Raw genomic sequence first — 18,417 nt, forward strand, 5'->3', positions numbered from 1 at the left:
GCAAGAACAAACTAATACACTCTCCTTTAAAGGAGATAAAATGATGATGTGCTCATATACAACTACTTAGAAAATGCTCAGCCCACCTTAAAGGAGGAACTTAAAAGTCATTATTTTAAAGTTTTAAAAAGTCAGCAAGTTTCATATAACTTTATAATTTTCTTAATATATTATTATATGTTTACACATTGAGTTTTATTTAGTAAATCAAATTATTGTTAAAGCTATTCATTTATCTGATATACTCTATAACTAACATTCTTGGGACAAATCTATCTGCAACTTAAAAATTTCTAAAAGCTTATTTAATGCCACTGATATTTGAAAAACTGATCACAGAGAAATCAAACAACTAAATTATATCATTTGTAAAAGTTGTACAATATTGTACAATAAAGATTATTGTACAATAATCTTTTCTCTTTTTTGATTGATGTTTTGAATTCACTCCTATAAAGTCAAATAACATGCCAGTAACAAAGAAGTGATTTATGTTTGGTGACTCCTAAAAGAAGGGTCAGTGGCAGCACAATCAGCATAAAATACAATCCTACTTTAATGACTCTATTACAATATGCAACATCCAATCTTTAATTCCTATTTTTACTGTTCAAGCTGTTCTTGCTGTCTTCTGATTTCCTGCGTAGGACTATACAACCTTAAAGTTTCAATTCAGGAAGGCAGAGACACATTCATTTACAAAATGACAGTATGCAGAAAAAACTTTTAGGGCACTCTTGCAGTATGCATGCAACCTTCAAATCTCACGTGACAAATTTTCAAAACTAAATGAGTTTTTTCCTTAAAAATTGCATCATACCTTAACTAAAGTAGGTATAGCCAGGCACGGTGGTGCATGTCTGTAGTGCTAGCTAACTTGGGAGGCTGAGGCAAGAGGACCACGTGAGCCCAGGAGTTTGAGGCTGCAGTGAGCTATGATCATGCCACTGCACTCCAGCCTGGGCAGCAGAGCAAGACCCCACCTCCAAAAATTAAAAAAAAAAAAAACAATTAAAAAATATTATTATATGGCAAAATTTATCATCTTTATTTTCATACAGTTTACAGAAAATTTATTTATAAATGAATTTATGATGGCTGAAGCCCACCAGTAGCACAAAATACAACTATGTATCAATTAGCTAATAAAAAATATATGCACACTCTTGTAAATTTCTTAAGTCAGAATATAACCAAAGAAAAATTGCACATACATTCATGTTTGTAAAATTTAATGCTCACCTGCTTACCTACAAATCTCAAACAAATTGGTAACATATCATCAGAATTGATTTAATATTAAAAAACCTTGTTAGAATTTAGAATGTTGATTAAAATATACCATTGATGTTTGGAATGTACGATGTATATCATTCATGATTGTAAGCATTTGCTGTATCAATGATTTCCAATCCTTTAAGTTTCTGTTGATGTTACCTATATAGTGAGAGACATCCTTCTCTAAATCTGGAAAAGCTTTGAGCTTCCTAAAAGGCAAAACAAAAATATAGACCATTTCAAAGAGTGTACATGTAGTAACTGAAATTCATCAGTAAGACGTAATGAAAAACAAACAAACAGGTCCACAGGCTTTGTAAGCAATTAGACTTGGATTTGAATCCTAGCTCTCCTACTCAATAACTATTTGACAGTGGCAAATTACTTGGCATTTCTGTGTCTCAGTTTCTTCACATGTCTTAATTTTGTAATAACTTTGGTAATGATTATTCACTATTGTCAGGAATAAATTCAATAATGTATAGAGTAAGCATATATCCTTTCCAATTGAAATTCAGTGTTACTTACACCATACTTTCTCCCACATGATTGCTCTTAAATGTGCATCAAACTTTACAGTTCACATAACACTTTATGTGTGTGTCTGTGTGTGTGTAGGTAGGTAGATAGATAGATAGATAGATAGATAGATAGATAGATAGTTATTACTTTGAGCCACAGGAAGAGCAGAGAGAACACCTCCAATTACAGATGACAAAATTAAGGTTTAGAGAGTATCAGCAGTTTGCCTAAATTCATCCTGTTGTAGCAAAATCATTGTCTTTACTGTTATCAGAAGAATTTATTTTCTTTTTTTTTTTTTTTTTTTTTTTTGAGACGGAGTCTCGCTCTGTCACCCAGGCTGGAGTGCAGTGGCCGGATCTCAGCTCACTGCAAGCTCCGCCTCCCGGGTTTACGCCATTCTCCTGCCTCAGCCTCCTGAGTAGCTGGGACTACAGGCGCCCGCCACCTCGCCCGGCTAGTTTTTTGTATTTCTTAATAGAGACGGGGTTTCACCGTGTTAGCCAGGATGGTCTCGATCTCCTGACCTCGTGATCCGCCCGTCTCGGCCTCCCAAAGTGCTGGGATTACAGGCTTGAGCCACCGCGCCCGGCCAGAAGAATTTATTTTCTATTAGGGAGGTAACAGAAACATATTTTGCTTAGAAAAACACTTTGATGTGGCCCGGGGGTATAAAAAGTGAGATTCTGAGAACATGGACACCTGGAGACAGGAAATAAGAGCTAGGTAAACTGCTCCACATTCGAAATGAGTGGGAATTGGGGCATTAGCATAGTGTAGAATTAAAAATAGAACAGAGTGAGGAAGGAAAAGGATGGTTAGCAATCTTTGGGGTCACCGAAGTACCTTTAAAGAATGGGAGGAGTATTTGGCTAGGTGTAGTGGCTCATGCCTGTAATCCCAGCACTTTGAGAGGCCAAGGCGGGAGGATCCCTTGAGCCCAGGAGTTTGAGACCAGCCTATGTAACATGGCAAAATTTCATCTCTGCACAAAAATAAAAGATAAGCTGGACGTGGTAGCACATTCCTGTGGTCCCAGCTACTCAGCACACTAAGGTGGGAGAATCGCTTGAGACTGGGAGGTTGAGGCTATAGTAAACTGAGATCATGCCACTGCACTCCAGCCTGGGTAACAGAGCGAGACCCTGTCTCAAAAAAAAAAAAAAAAAAAAAAAAAAAAAAAAAAAAAGAATAGGAGGGCCGGGCGCGGTGGCTCACGCCTGTAATCCCTGCACTTTGGGAGGCCGAGGCGGGCGGATCACGAGGTCAGGAGATCGAGACCATCCTGGCTAACACGGTGAAAACCTGTCTCTACTAAAATACAAAAAATTAGCCAGGCACGGTGGCGGGCGCCTGTAGTCCCAGCTACTCGGGAGGCTGAGGCAGGAGAATGGCGTGAACCCGGGAGGCGGAGCTTGCAGTGAGCCGAGATGGTGCCACTGCATTCCAGCCTGGGCGACAGAGTGAAGACTCCGCCTCAAAAAAAAAAAAAAAAAAAAAAAAAAAGAATAGGAGTAGGTAATATACACTGTGATGTGTAATTCTTCCCATTTAAATCTCCCTCTTTCCAAATGTGCAGTCAACCTTGTAGTTTATATATTTACAGACATAAATTCAAGTAAGTTTCTATCTTTTTATTCATTCTTTTTCTTCTCCTTCTTCCTTCCTTTTCCTTTTTCTCTCTCTTTCTCCTTCTCTTTTTTTAAGAAAGAATATTTATTCAATTCCATATCTGGGTTAGCACAGTGTGAGACAGGGACAGCATATGGAGAAAGAAGAAATAATTTGTATCTGAATAAAATCAACAAAAGCATAAGCTTGAACTTCTTGGTAAAGAAGAAAACATACCAATCCCACCATCCAGATCCACAGAAATCTTGGGTAAAGGAATTAATCTTTCACATGCTGTTCTTATTTGGATTTTAAGAGAATTACAGAGGTAAAGCTAAGACTAGTACTCAGGTTTTAAAATTCCTAATCCAGTATTCTTTCTAATGCCCAAACGGAGTATTAACTCAGCCGTACAAGTACATACAGGCCAGGAGTTAAGATCCACTGAGTTCTAAGAAGATTTAGATGATGAGGTAAAAAATAATCACTACACCAATGATGAAAATAACATGATGGGCTGATATCCTGTCTGCACCAAAAAAAGAAAAAAAAAAAATCGGACTCTCTTAACACCTACCAATTGTCTGCTAAATGTTATATAAGGAGTCTTTGCCTTTTGACAAAATTACACTATTGTTAGGACCAATTCAAATTGTATGAATATACTGTATACATAGTATATACACATTCCCATCTACACCTGATATGTATTTATAATTAGACAAATTATTTTAAAAAGCAGAAAAAAGTAGTAAGACCAGGAATGAGAGGAATGACTAGAAGTGTAACTAACTTAGAGATGTTGAAGAAAAATATTGTTCACTTTGACAAACATTTACTGAGCATCTTTTTTTCCCTGTCTCTCTCTCTTTTCCTTCCTTTCTTCCTTTTCTCTTTCTTTTCCTTTCCTTTCCTTTCTTTCCCCTCCCTTCCTCCTCCCTCCCTCCCTCCCTTCCTCCCTTCCTCCCTCCCTCCCTCCCTTCCTCCCTTCCTCCCTCCCTTCCCTCCTTGCTTCCTGGTTAGAGTTGCTGTTTGTGAAGAACACGTCTCAAGGGGAATAGAAGATCTACACTAGTCAGACGTCAAAAGCTATTTATGATTCAGTTGTTAAATGTGTACAAGAGACAGGAAGCATTATCAGAAAAGTGAGGGATTCCTGTGGCCACAAGGTTAAGGGAAGGCTTCACAATGGAGATGAGTCCTAAATAGGAAAGGCAAGATAGTCAAAATGATGGAAAGAAGTGTTTTAGGATCAAGGAACAACTTCTGCAAAAAAATCTAACATCGAAACAAAACTGACCAACTGATCATCTTTATTAAAGCAGTGTTTTACTTAAGCTATATTGACTAATATTTGCTGTCTTTTATAAATGAATGATATTTCATTAAATTTATATTGTGCCATTTGTCAACTCATAAGAATTATTTTGGCACTATAGTAACTAAGTCCACTTAGACTATCACTCACCTATATCACTCACCTAAACAGCCAGTCTGTTTTATAGTGCTGTATAAAAATTTGGTTCAGATACCATAAATATTTCCATTAAAGGGCAAATATTTTCCCACTTAAATAGATACTATAGAAATAGTTTTTACAATCTATTATAAGCATTTATAAAATGCTTAACAATAACTTATCCCTAAATTAATGTGTAATGTATGAATTTGAGAGGCTCCAGTTCCTAATAAAATGTAAAATCATAAATATCCTTCTCTAAAACTCACTGGTCAGGAAATATGAAAGGTAACCATCTAAATATATCTACTCAAAACTTTTCAACCTTAGATTACAAAGCTAAGTCCACCTGAACCCTTAATGGGTGAGGATTTCATTCTAAGGCTGCAATAACTTCATTTGTGGCCAAGTCTCAGGTCCAAGAGCAGACAGATTACCAAAGACATTCTGGAGATCAGTATGAAGCACATCCTGCTTAAACCAATTATGCTGAAATTGTCAGATTGCAGCTGACAGCCAATTTCATGCATTTCGTTTCCATCAAGTTCACCTAATCATAACAATAATAGTAGAACATGAAAGATGTTATTACATATCATTCCTTTGGAATATTTAAACGTAGATGGATATTTTACAAATAACATTCTGTGAGTCACATACCGAGAAGTTCAACAAATGTGAGTTTAAGAAAAAATATGTTGTAGTAAAAATGTGGATGTAATATATATATTGCTTAAAAATTATACTTTCACGATTATTTTCTGTTTATGTCATTGATTCATTTTTTTTAAAACTAACATGCAAGTTTAAATAGTGTATTTAGTCTTTATTTCCTCTGCACCATTTTATTAACAAGAGTGGATGATAAAATAAATCAAGGTAGAAGAGCAATTCTTAATTTATAATTTTCTCACTTTTGTACTAGTTTTAAGTCACAGCTTCTGAATGGTGCTCTATAATAGACACCCAAAAAACAGCTTAATAAACCTGATTGGCAATCATTTCACGCTTACTTCAGGCATAAAAGCCTGTTATGAATTAAGAGAAATTCATGAGCTTTTTCTAAGACTGTTTTTTACAGTGTGTTTGCATAATAATAAGGCCCAATCTGTTGGAAAACAAGTAAAGGGCAAATTAATAAGGTCATCATTTTGGTCTAATGATGCTTAATGCAGTTTTAGCAATCTGCTCAAGACAAAAGGTAGCCACTCAGACATAGCCAATTATGCATTTGTGTGGCAGATGAAATCTTTAATGATGAATCTGATTAACATTCAATAATAAACATACAGGCTGAGAAAATGACCAAGCTACCTCCTGCAAACATCATCAACTAAGGCTTTGTTCAGATTGAGGTCAGACTGGTATTCCAGAAAGGCGCATTAAGATAAAAGTTTATCAAATGTGTTAACATGAATCCCCCTAAAAAACCCACAAAATCCCTATTATACAAAGGCTACCTTTGCAACAGCTGACTTGTCTGATCAGTTATGAAAAAATAGACTAAACTTTTTCATGGGTTGCATGTGTTTAATTTTTTAGAATGGTTTTAAATTAATTTGCTTTGATCTCCAAACACTGGGAATATGATAAAATTGGGCCACAGGAGACTTAGGAGTTCGGTTCCATTGCTTTTCTACCAATGATCCAATGTGAACAACTCAAAAGGAATCTGTTTCACTCATGTTCCTAAAATACCTTGGATCCATTGGAGTTCAAGAATTGTTACTTATATAAATAAGCATTTCTTCATAAAGCATGGAAGCAGTTAGACAAGGATATCACGTATCATATCATATGTTATTTTATTTTATTTTATTTTATTTTATTTGAGACAGAGTCTTGCTCTGTTGCCCAGGCTGGAGTGCAGAGGCACGATCTCGGCTCACTGAAAACTCCGCCTCCCAGATTCAAGCGATTCTCCTGCCTCAGCCTCCTTAGTAACTGGGATTACAGACGCCCGGCACCATACCTGGCTACTTTTTGTATTTTTAAGTGGAGATGGGGTTTCACCATGTTGACCATGCTGGTCTTGAACTCCTGACCTCAAGTGATCACCCTCCTCGGCTTCCCAAAGTGCTGGGATTACAGGCATGAGCCACCACGCCAAACCCACATATTGTATATTTAAGACATTTTATTGGAGTATAGCAAACATACAGAGAAGTACACAAATAGTAACTTAAAAGCTCAATAGATTTTCACTAAGTGAACATACCCATTAATCTGTAGCCAGACTGAAAAAAACTGAACATCAAGAAATAGCATCCCAGACGTGCAGTCACTAGATCCCTCCCTACCAGCTCACTAACTTGACTATAAAGACCAAACATTGATTTTGCTAGTTTTTTTGTTTTTGTTTGTTTGTTTGTTTTTTATGGAGTCTTGCTCTGTCGCTCAGGCTGGAGTACAGTGGTGTGATGTTGGCTCACTGCAACCTCTGTCTCCCAGGTTCAAACAATTCTCCTGCCTCAGCTTCCTGAATAGTTGGGATTATAGGCTCGTGCCACCACACCTGACTAATTTTTGTATTTTTAGTAGAGACGGGGTTTCACCATGTTGGCCAGACTGGTCTCGAACTCCTGACCTCATGATCCACCTCCTTGGCCTCCCAAAGTGCTGGGATTACAGGCGTGAGCCACCGCATCCAGCCTTTTGCTAGTTTTTGAACTTGTGCCTACTTTTTTCTTTCAACATGTTTGTGAGATTCTTCAATATTTTTTAGTGTAGTTGGAGTTCATTTTCATTCATGGCTGTGGGGGATGTATCATTTACTTGACAAACATTTATTGAGTATCTCTGTCTATATAAAATTCATATTATAGAAATAGTTTTTATAACCTATAATAAGTATTTATAAAATGTTTGACAATAGCTCATCCCTAGTATTACGTTAAATGTATGACTTTGAGAAGATCCAGTACCTTGAAAAAATATAAAATCACACATACCCTTCCCTTCAGGAAATATGAAAGGTAACCATCTAAGTCTATCTACTCAAAACTCAATTACTGCTAGTGGTAGATTTGGGATTATTTATCCTTTCTATGACTGTTTCTATTTTATAGCTACTATGAATTGTGCTGCCACAAACAATTTGTATGTCTTCTGGTGAACATGTGCATTTCTGTTGGGTATATACCCAGGAATATTGCTGGGGCATAGGACACATATATGTTCAATTTTAGTAGCTACTATGAAACGGTATTTCAAAATGGTTATACCAACCCATATTCCCATTAACAGTGTAATGAGAATTCTGGCTGTTCTACGTTCTTGTGAATCTTTAGGATTTTCTGTTTTCATTTTAGCCATTCTGGTGGTTGTATAGTGGTGTGGTACTATGGTTTTTTTTTTTTTTTTTTTTGAGATGGAGTCTCGCTCTGTCGCCCAGGCTGGAGTGCAGTGGCGCAATCTCGGCTCACTGCAAGCTCCGCCTCCCGGGTTCACGCCATTCTCCTGCCTCAGCCTCCCGAGTAGCTGGGACTACAGGCGCCCACAACCGCGCCCGGCTAATTTTTTGTATTTTTAGTAGAGACGGGGTTTCACCGTGGTCTCGATCTCCTGACCTTGTGATCCGCCCGCCTCGGCCTCCCAAAGTGCTGGGATTACAGGCGTGAGCCACCGCGCCCGGCCTGGTACTATGGTTTTAATTTGCACTTTCCTGATGACTACTGAGGTTGAGTGTCTGTTCACACATTTACTGGCCATTTGAACACCTTTCCGTGTGAAGTTCTATTCATGCCTTTGGTCCACATTTTGTATTCCATGCCAAACTGTAATGTCTTCTGAATGTGGTTATATTAACCAGCAAGTAAATAAAATCTGAGCTTTTATTCTATTTTTAGAAATCTGACATAAACTGAAATAGATGGTCCCTGACTTACGGTAGTTTGACTTACAAATTTTCAACTTTATGACGGTGTGAAAGTGATACACATTCAGTAGAAACTGTACTTGGAGTGCCCATACACCATTCTGTTTTTCACTTTCAGTACTGTATTTAATAAATTGCATTAGATAGTCAACACTTTACTCTAAAATAGGCTTTGTGTTAGATGATTTTGCCCAACTACAGGCTAATGTAAGTGTTCTGAGCTTACGGTAAGCTAGGCTAAGCTATGGTGTTTTGTAGGTTAGGTGTATTAAATGAATTCTCTATTTATGATATTTTCAACTTATGATGGGTTTATCAGAATGTAACTCCATCATAAGTTGAGGAGCATCTGTACATCTAAACGTTTAAGTTTCTGAGCTTTTTTGCAAACTAGTGAAGAAACTCGTGATAATAATTAGGTTAAAGGATGGTATCAAGAATTTATCCTGACTTTCCTATTTAAACTGTACCTCTGAGGAACTGAATAGTAGATAAGGGAAAATCTCTTCTAGGAGTACTCTATATAACTACATAAGGGATGACAGAATTAAAATATCACTATTTTGCAACTCTGATGAATTAATGGCCATAGGTTTTGAGAATCAATGGCTGTTAACATCATGAAAAAAGAGATACTCTTTAATGCTTCTTGATGGAAGAACACACCTATGAAGTAGTCTTGCCAAAGTCAACCTGAATCTAGACGACCCTCTAGATGCAACTATCAATTTATGGAAAATACAGGTCAGAGGAGTATGTTAAACTATACCATAGGACAACAAACAGCCCAGTCCAGATTCTGGAAAACTCTATAGTACAAATACCTTGATTTGCTTTTTATCAAATAAATTGCAAAAAAAAAAAAAAAAAAGAGAATAAAACAGATGATGGAGGGGGAATCTATAGATTAAAAGAGACTTAAAAGACACATCAAGGCCAGGCATGGTGGCTCACACCTGTAATCCCAGCACTTTAGGAGGCGAAGGTGGGCAGATCACCTGAGGTCAGGAGTTCGAGACCAGCCTGGCCAACATGGTGAAACCCTGTCTCTAATAAAAATACAAAAAAATTAGCTGGGTGTTGTGGCAGGCATTTGTAATTCCAGCTACTCGGGAGGCTGAGGCAGAAGAATTGCTTGAACCCAGGAGGTAGAGGTTGCAGTGGGCCAGGATTGCACCATTGTACTCCAGCCTGGGCAACAAAAGTGAGATTCCGTCTCAAAAAAAAGACACACCAGCAAATCTCAATGTAGGTACCTTATTAGAATCCTAATTCAAAATTTTTTAAAACCTTAAAGATTTCATACTATCTATGAAAAGACAATTTCTGGTAATGGTGAAGTAGCTTCTATTAGATCACTCCTCCTACCAGTAACGATTATAAATTTTGAATTTTTTTAATAAAACCAGTTTTGAAGTACTAGAGAGCGACCAAAACCAGAAACTTCAGGAGACACAATCCTTGAAAGATGTGAAACACATTTGGGGAGATCTTTCTTTAATTATTTTTCCCTTCAGTGAATGCCCCAGTTTAATGTGTCAGGGAATAAAGCTCAAGCAGAAAGTTGCAGTCTTACTAGAATGAGGAAACACAGGTTGAATTTGAGACTGCTAGAATGACTAGAAATAAAGGGAAGAAATCTTGGGCATGATTGTGCCACAAAGAAGGGAATCCCAAAATGTAAGTATAAATATCCTTCCAATCCTTGGTTGACTCTTGAACTACTGTACATGGGTAAGGCATGTCTCCAGCTGCCCAGTGGAAAGCTGTAGCTGTAAGGTAGAAAGAGCTGAGAAGACTTCAGCAGCTGCCTATTGCTGGGAAAATAGAGTTTGGAGTTCAAGTTCTACTAAGTTAGAGGAACACTATGGCTTTCCTATTAAACCCCAGGAAGGCTACTCTACACATAAGGACTCTGTCACAGGACTAAGAGGAAAATCAAAATAAACCCATTCTAACAAAGTTGAAAATCAAGCCTTCACAAGATTAGAGCTATTTTCCAGTAATTTAACTGCCTTCCAGAATAAAATTCAAAATTCTTCAGAGGAATGTAACAGAATCTAGAACATGTTATTCACAATTTTCAGTATATAATAAAAACGAGATGTATAAAAAAACATAAAAATAAGACTTAAAGAGAAAAAACAGCCAATTGAAAGAGATCCTGAGACAACCAAATGTGGAATTGGGCAAGAACATTAAATACACTATTATAAACATGTTACAGATGTTACAGGAAACGATAAATATAATGGGTAAAGAGATGGGAGAATTTTAAGAGATATTTGAAAACTGCAACAAAACCAGAACTCTTAGAGCTGAATAATATAATACTTGAAATAAAATGTTTACTGGATGAGCTTGACAGCAGATTAAAAACAGCAATCAATAAATTGGAAGATACAATAATGGAAACTATATGAACTAAAGTACAAAGAAAAAAATCATTGAGGAGAAATGAGTAGAACCTCAGTGACCTGTGAAACAATATCAGGTGGTCGAACATATATGTAACTGGGGGGTCAACTGGAGAGAGAGAAAATAGGGCAAAGTTTGAAGAAGTATTGGCTAAAATGGTTTCCATTTTATTTAAAAGATCTACCGTCAGACCTAAGAAGCTCAGCCAAAACCAAGAAAAATAACCACAAAGAAAATCATACCTAGGAACATCATAGTTAAGCTGATAAAAACTAGAGGTAAAGAGAAAGTCTTAACAGCAGTAAGAGCAAAAAGTTATACACAGGGGAATGGTAAGAATGATGGCAGACCTTTATTTAATAACAACAGATGCCAGAAGACAACATCTTCAAAGTTCTTGGGGGGAAAATCTTGCCAGTCTAGTATTTTATATCCAGTGAAAATTTCATTCAAAAATGAAAGTGAGATCTGGTGTCCAAAGAGACAGCAGATCTTCTGTCTCCAAAGATCTTGGAAGTCATCTTTCCCATCCTGACAACAAGGAATGCTGACAGAGAATTGAGATCATAATGCAAACTGTTGCCCCCAAAAGTGGAGAGAGAGAGATGGGCAGATATAGAGAATCACAACTTACAACAGCAGAAATCTCTGTGGGAACCAAATTGGGGTAAGAAAACTTAAACTGTTATTGATAAATTGCCAGAGGCACAGGATAGATGATTTGAGAGTTAAAGACTTCACAGGGAGCCAGTTGGAGGAGGATCCCCACACTTGTGTGAGTTTTACCTCCAAGAGCTCTACTAGGTTATCATTGTTAAAATCACAAAAATATCCCCTTGTGCTTCCAGGTGATGGAGCGGGAAAGTAGCCAATTTAAAATACGTCCAGAACATTCTGTTCTTAACAAGGCCTGCCCTCAAGAGAAACTACTTTATCAAAGCCCAGCCAACTGGGATTTTATTAGAGCCCAACCAATTTGTGGGAAGGGGAAGTACCTAAATTCAGCTCCCTCTAGCCTTTCACATGGGGGAAGGGAAATGTCCAACCATATCCCCTCAATCCTTCCTGGTTCACCTAACAGGGGAGACAAAACAAAATAAAACTGAGAAGAATTTGAGAAGCCATATACATAGGCTTACTAAAAAATTGAGACCAAATTGTAAGACCATAGAATGCTTTCCCTCCCACTAAACCTTACCACATCACCTACATAATAACAGGGGAATATAACTTAAAGAACTGCACATCTCAGACATTATTTAAGAAAAAGTCTGTAGGGAAACCCAAAAATAGCAGAGGAGGCAAAAGCAAGGATGCCAGAGGAAACTGTGGCCTCCGACACCTGCAGGTACAGCAAATAGTAAACACAAACTAACCTCTAGACAGATAAACATAAAACCTCACAATAAAGCTATTTATTCAGTTCCTTTTACCAAGTACATCATGTCCAACTTTTAACAGAAAATTATAAGGCATATTAAAAGACAAAATGAAATGTGATAACATAGAGCGAGCATCAGCAGAGGATTCAAATATGGCAGAGATATTAGAATTATCAGACTGGGAACTTAAGACATTCATACACCCAACAGACACATGAAAAAGTGCTCATCATCACTGGCCACCAGAGAAATGCAAATCAAAAACCACAATGAGATACCATCTCACACCAGTTAGAATGGCAATCATTAAAAAGTCAGGAAACAACAGATGCTGGAGAGGATGTGGAGAAATAGGAACACTTTAACACTGTTGGTGGGATTGTAAACTAGTTCAACCATTATGGAAAACAGTGTGGCGATTCCTCAAGGATCTAGAACTAGAAGTACCATATGACCCAGCCATCCCATTACTGGGGATATACCCAAGGGATTATAAATCATGCTGCTATAAAGACACATGCACACGTATGTTTATTGCGGCACTATTCACAATAGCAAAGACTTGGAATCAACCCAAATGTCCATCAGTGACAGACTGGATTAAGAAAATGTGGCACATATACACCATGGAATACTATGCATAAAAAAGGATGAGTTTGTGTCCTTTGTAGGGACATGGATGCAGCTGGAAACCATCATTCTCAGCAAACTATCGCAAGAACAGAAAACCAAACACCGCATGTTCTCACCCATAGGTGGGAACTGAACAATGAGATCACCTGGACTCAGGAAGGGGAACATCACACACGGGGGCCTATCATGGGGAGGGGGGAGGGGGGAGGGGGGAGGGGGGAGGGATTGCATTAGGAGTTATAGCTGATGTAAATGACGAGTTGATGGGTGCTGATGAGTTGATGGGTGCAGCACGCCAAAATGGCACAGGTATACATATGTAACAAACCTGCACGTTATCCACATGTACCCTAGAACTTAAAGTATAATTAAAAAATAAAATAAAATAAAACAACTATAATTAATATGCTAAAGGATCTGGTAGAAAAAGTGTACAATGTGCAAGAATAGGTGAACAATGTAAACAGAGATGGAAACCCTAAGAAAGAATGGAAAGGAAGTGCTAGAAATCAAGAACACTGTATCAGAAATGAAAAATGCCTTTGTTAAACTCATTAATATACTGGACAAACAGCTGAAGAAAGAATCAGTGGACTTGAAGAAATGTCAATTGAAATCTCCAAAACTGAAATGCAAAGAAAAAAATTACAAAAAGAGACAGAACATAATATCCAAGAACTGTGGGGCAATTACAAAAGGTGTCACATATGTGTAATGGGGAATACCAGGAGAAGAGAGAAAGAACCAGAAGAAATACTTGAAGCAATAATGACTGATAATTTCCCAAAATTAATGATAGACAACAAACCACAGATCCAGAAAACTCAGAGAACACCAAGCAGAATATATACCAAAAGATCTATACCTAGGGCTTGGCTAGATCTATACCTAGGGCTTTTGGTCTAAAAAATTCTACATGCCTGTAATCCTAGCACTTTGGGAGGCTGAGGCAGGTGGATTGCCTAAGCTCAGGAATTAGAGACCAGCTTGAGCAACATGGTGAAACCCCATCTCTACTAAAATACAATAAATTAGCTAGGCATGGTGGTGCATGCCTGCAATCCCAGCTACTCAGGAGGCTGAGGCACAAGAATTGCTTGAACCCAGGGGGCGGAGGTTGCAGTGAGCCAGAATCATGCCACTGCACTCCAGCCTGAGAAGATCTACACCTAGGCATACCTACCATATTCAAATTTCAGAAAATCAAAGACAAAGAGAAAATCTTGAAAGTCAGAGAAAAAAATCATGTTACCTATAGAGAAGCATGGATAAGAATTACACTGCACTTCTCAGAAAACATGCAAGCAAAAAGACAGTGAAGTGAAATATTTAAAGTATTGAAAGAAAAAAACCACTAACCCAGAATTCTGTATCCAGCTAAATTACACTTCTTGTGAAGGAGAAATAAAGACTTTCTCAGATTAACAAAAATTGAGGGAATTTGTCACTAGTAGACCTACCTTCTAAGAAATATTGGCCAGGCATGGTGGCTCACGCCTATAATCTCAGCACTTTGGGAGGCCGAGGCGGGTGGATCACTTGAGGTCAGGAGTTTGAGACCAGCCTGGCCAACATGGTGAAAACCTGTCTCTACTAAAATACAAAAATTAGCTGGGCATGGTGGTGTGTGCCTGTAATCCCAGCTACTCGGGAGACTGAGGCAGGAGAATTGCTTGAATCCATGAGGCGGAGGTTGCAGTGAGCCAAGATCATGCCACTGCACTCCAGCCTGGGTGACAGTTAGATTTCGTCTCAAAAAAAAAAAAAAAAATTGGAAGAAATTCTTCAGAAAATTATATAGATCGGTGTTGTGGGCTAACCTGGGTTTTTTTTTAAAATTCAAAATTCATCGTAGAGCCTTTAAAGTGGTAATGAAGTTAAAATTGGGTCATTAGTGTGGACCCTAATGGATTGTGACAAGTAGTCTTATAATAAGAAGAAATTAAGGTACAGACAGACAGAGACCCCAAGCACATGCACACTTAAATCAAGGGATGACCATGTAAGGACACAGGGAGAAAGCTACCATCTACAAGCCAAGGAGAGAGAAATCAAACCTGCTAACACTCTGATCATGGACCTTTAGCTCCCAGAAGTGTGAGAAAATAAATTCTGGTTGTTTAAGCCATTCAGTATGTGGTATTTTGTTTTAACAGCCCTAGCAAACTGTCAGAAACTCAGATCTACATAAAGAAAGGAAAAGCATTAGAGAAGGAATAAATGAAGGTAAAACAAAATCTTTTATCTTTATTTTTCTTAATTGATCCAACATATACTTGTTCAAAATAATAATAGCAGCAATATATTTAGTGATTATAGCTTGTGCATAAGTGAAATGAATGACAGCAATATTATAAGTGGTGGGAGGGACAAATTGGGAATACTCTGTTGCTATACATGCACTACCCATGAAGTGGTATAGTGATTTTTGAAAGAGGATGTACACTAGTCATAAATATAAGGGAAGGAGGTACAAATAGGTGGAGCATAGAGGATTTTTAGGACAGTAAAACTATTCTACATGATTCTATAATGATGGATATATGCAACTATATATTTGTCCAAACTCAGAACATACAACATCTAGAGTGAACCATAATGGAAACTATAGACTTTGGTTGATAACGATGTCAATGTTGATTTATTGATTGTAACAATGTACCACCCTGGTGTGGGATGTTGATGGTGAAGGAGACTGCATGTGTATGGGAGGGAGTATATGAGAACTGTCTGTACTTTCCTCTCAATTTTGCTGTGAACATAAAACTGCTCTAAAAAAAATAAAGTCTGTATTTTAAAAACCATTGCCTAATCCAAAGTCAAGAAGATTTACCTCTATTTTCTTCAAAGAGTTTTAACTGCTAAATTCAGTCTCGAATGCATTTTGAGTTAACTTTTATATATAAGGTAGGAGTCTAACCTTCCTCATTTTGCATGTATCTTTTTGTCCCAGTACCATGTGTTGAACTATTTCCCCCAGTGAATTGTCATTCACTCTTGTCAAAAATCAAATGACCATAAATGTATGGGTTTATTTCTGGACTCTTGACTCTATTCCATTGTCTATATATCTATCCTTATGGCAGTACAATACTGTCTTGATTACTGTAGTTGTGTAATAAGTTTAGAAATGGAAAGTGCGATAGTTGTGTTGAATCTGTAAATCAATTTGAGGAGTGCTGCCATCTTAATATTATTAAATCTAGGCTGGGTGCAGTGGCTTACACCTGTAATCCCAGCACTTTGGGAGGCCGAGGCGGGTGGATCATCTGAGGTCAGGAGTTCATGACCAGCCTAACCAACATGTAGAAACCCCGTCTCTACTAAAAATACAAAATTTGCTGGGCATGGTGGCACATGCCTGTAATCCCAACTACTTGGGAAGCTGAGACAGGAGAATCGCTTGAACCCAGGAGGCAGAGGTTGCGGTGAGCCGAGATTGCGTCTTTGCACTCCAGCCTGGGCAGCAAGAGCAAAGCTGTCTCAAAAATAATAATAATAAATAATAATAATAATAATAAATCTTTTGATCCATAAACGTGAGATGTTTTTGTTAAATTCTTTTCTAGGTATTTTTATACTTTTTGATGCTTTGCAAATTAAACTGTTTTCTCAATTTCATTTTTGAATTGTTCATTGGTACTCTACAGAAATACAACTGAATTTTGTATATTGATCTTGTATATTCCATATTGATGTATTTATTGATTTTAAATTTTTAGTGGATTCTTTAAGATTTTCTACATATAAGATCATGTCACCTGCAAGTTTTACTTCTTTTATTTATTTATTTATTTATTTATTTATTATTTTTAGAGATGCTCTCTTGCCCAGGCTGGAGTGCAGTGGCATGATCATCACTCACTGCAGCCTTGAACTCCTGGACTCAAGTAATCCTTCTGCTTCAGCCTCCCAAGTAGCTGGGACTATGGGCCACATCAGCATGCTTGGCCATTTAAAGAAAATTTATTTGGTTTTGTCCATTTCTAAAACATTTTTTTTTTTAGAGATGAGGATCTCACTATGTTGCCCAGGCTGGTCTCTAACTCCTGGCCTCAAGCAATCCTCTCTCCTCAGCCTCCCAAAATGCTAAGATTGCAGGCACTAACCACCAAGCTTGGCTCGTTTCTTCTTTTCTAATCTCAATGATTTATTTGTCTTGCTTAACTGCCTTGATTAGAATCCCCAGTAACGTTGAATACAAGTTTCAAGAGCAGACATCCTTATCTTGTTCCTGATATTTGGGGGGAAAGCATTCAGTTTTCTCCATTAAGTATGATGTAAACTGTGTGGTTTTCATAGATGCATTTTATCAGCTTGAGGAAGTTTCCTTTTGGTTCTAGTTTATTGTTTTTTCGTGAAAAGATACCAGATTTTGTCAAATGCTTATTCTGCATCTATGGAAATAATCATGTAGTTTTAATTTTTATTCTATTGATGTGGTGTATTACATTAATTGATTACCGAATTAAATGATTGCAAGCTTGCATTCCTGGAATAAATCTCACTTGGTCATAGGATATAATCTTTTTTATGTTGCTGGATTCAATTTCCTAGTATTTATGGAAGATTTTTGTGTCTAAATTTATAAGGGCTATTGGTCTATAGTTTTCTTGTGTTATCTTTGCCTGATTTTGAAATCAGAGTAATACTGTCCTCTTAGAATGAGTCAGGAAATGTTTCCTTCTTTTATGTGTTTTGGCAGAGTTTGAGAGGGATTGATATTAATTATTCTTTAACTATATGTAGAATTCACCAGTGAAACCATCTGATCCTGGGCTTTTCTTTGAGGGAAGGTTCTAAATTCTTAATTCAATCTCTTCACTAGTTGTAGGCCTATTCTGATTATTTCTTCTTGAGTCAGTTTCAGTAGTTTGTGTCTTTCAAGGAATTTATCCACCTCATCTATGTTATCTATTTTTTTGTCATATAGTTGTTCACAGTAATAATCATTTTTATGTCTTTAAGGATGGTAATAATTTGACTCTTTGTTTTAATCAAGATAGCTAAATGTCAACTTTTGTTGAAGTTTTGAAAGAACTCTTTTGATTACTGATTGCATAGCTTACCTTTTCCATACTCTTACTTTCAATCTATTTGTGTTTTTGAATCTAAACTGTGTCTCTTGTAGAAGGCATATGTGATTGTTTTGTAAAAATCTTTTCTGCTAATATCTGTTTCTTGATTGGCATATTTAGCCCATTTACATTTTATGTGGTTACTGATAAAGTAGGATT

The sequence above is a fragment of the Macaca fascicularis genome, chromosome 16, assembly GCF_037993035.2.
Source record: "Macaca fascicularis isolate 582-1 chromosome 16, T2T-MFA8v1.1".
NCBI classification, from domain to species: Eukaryota; Metazoa; Chordata; class Mammalia; order Primates; family Cercopithecidae; genus Macaca; species Macaca fascicularis.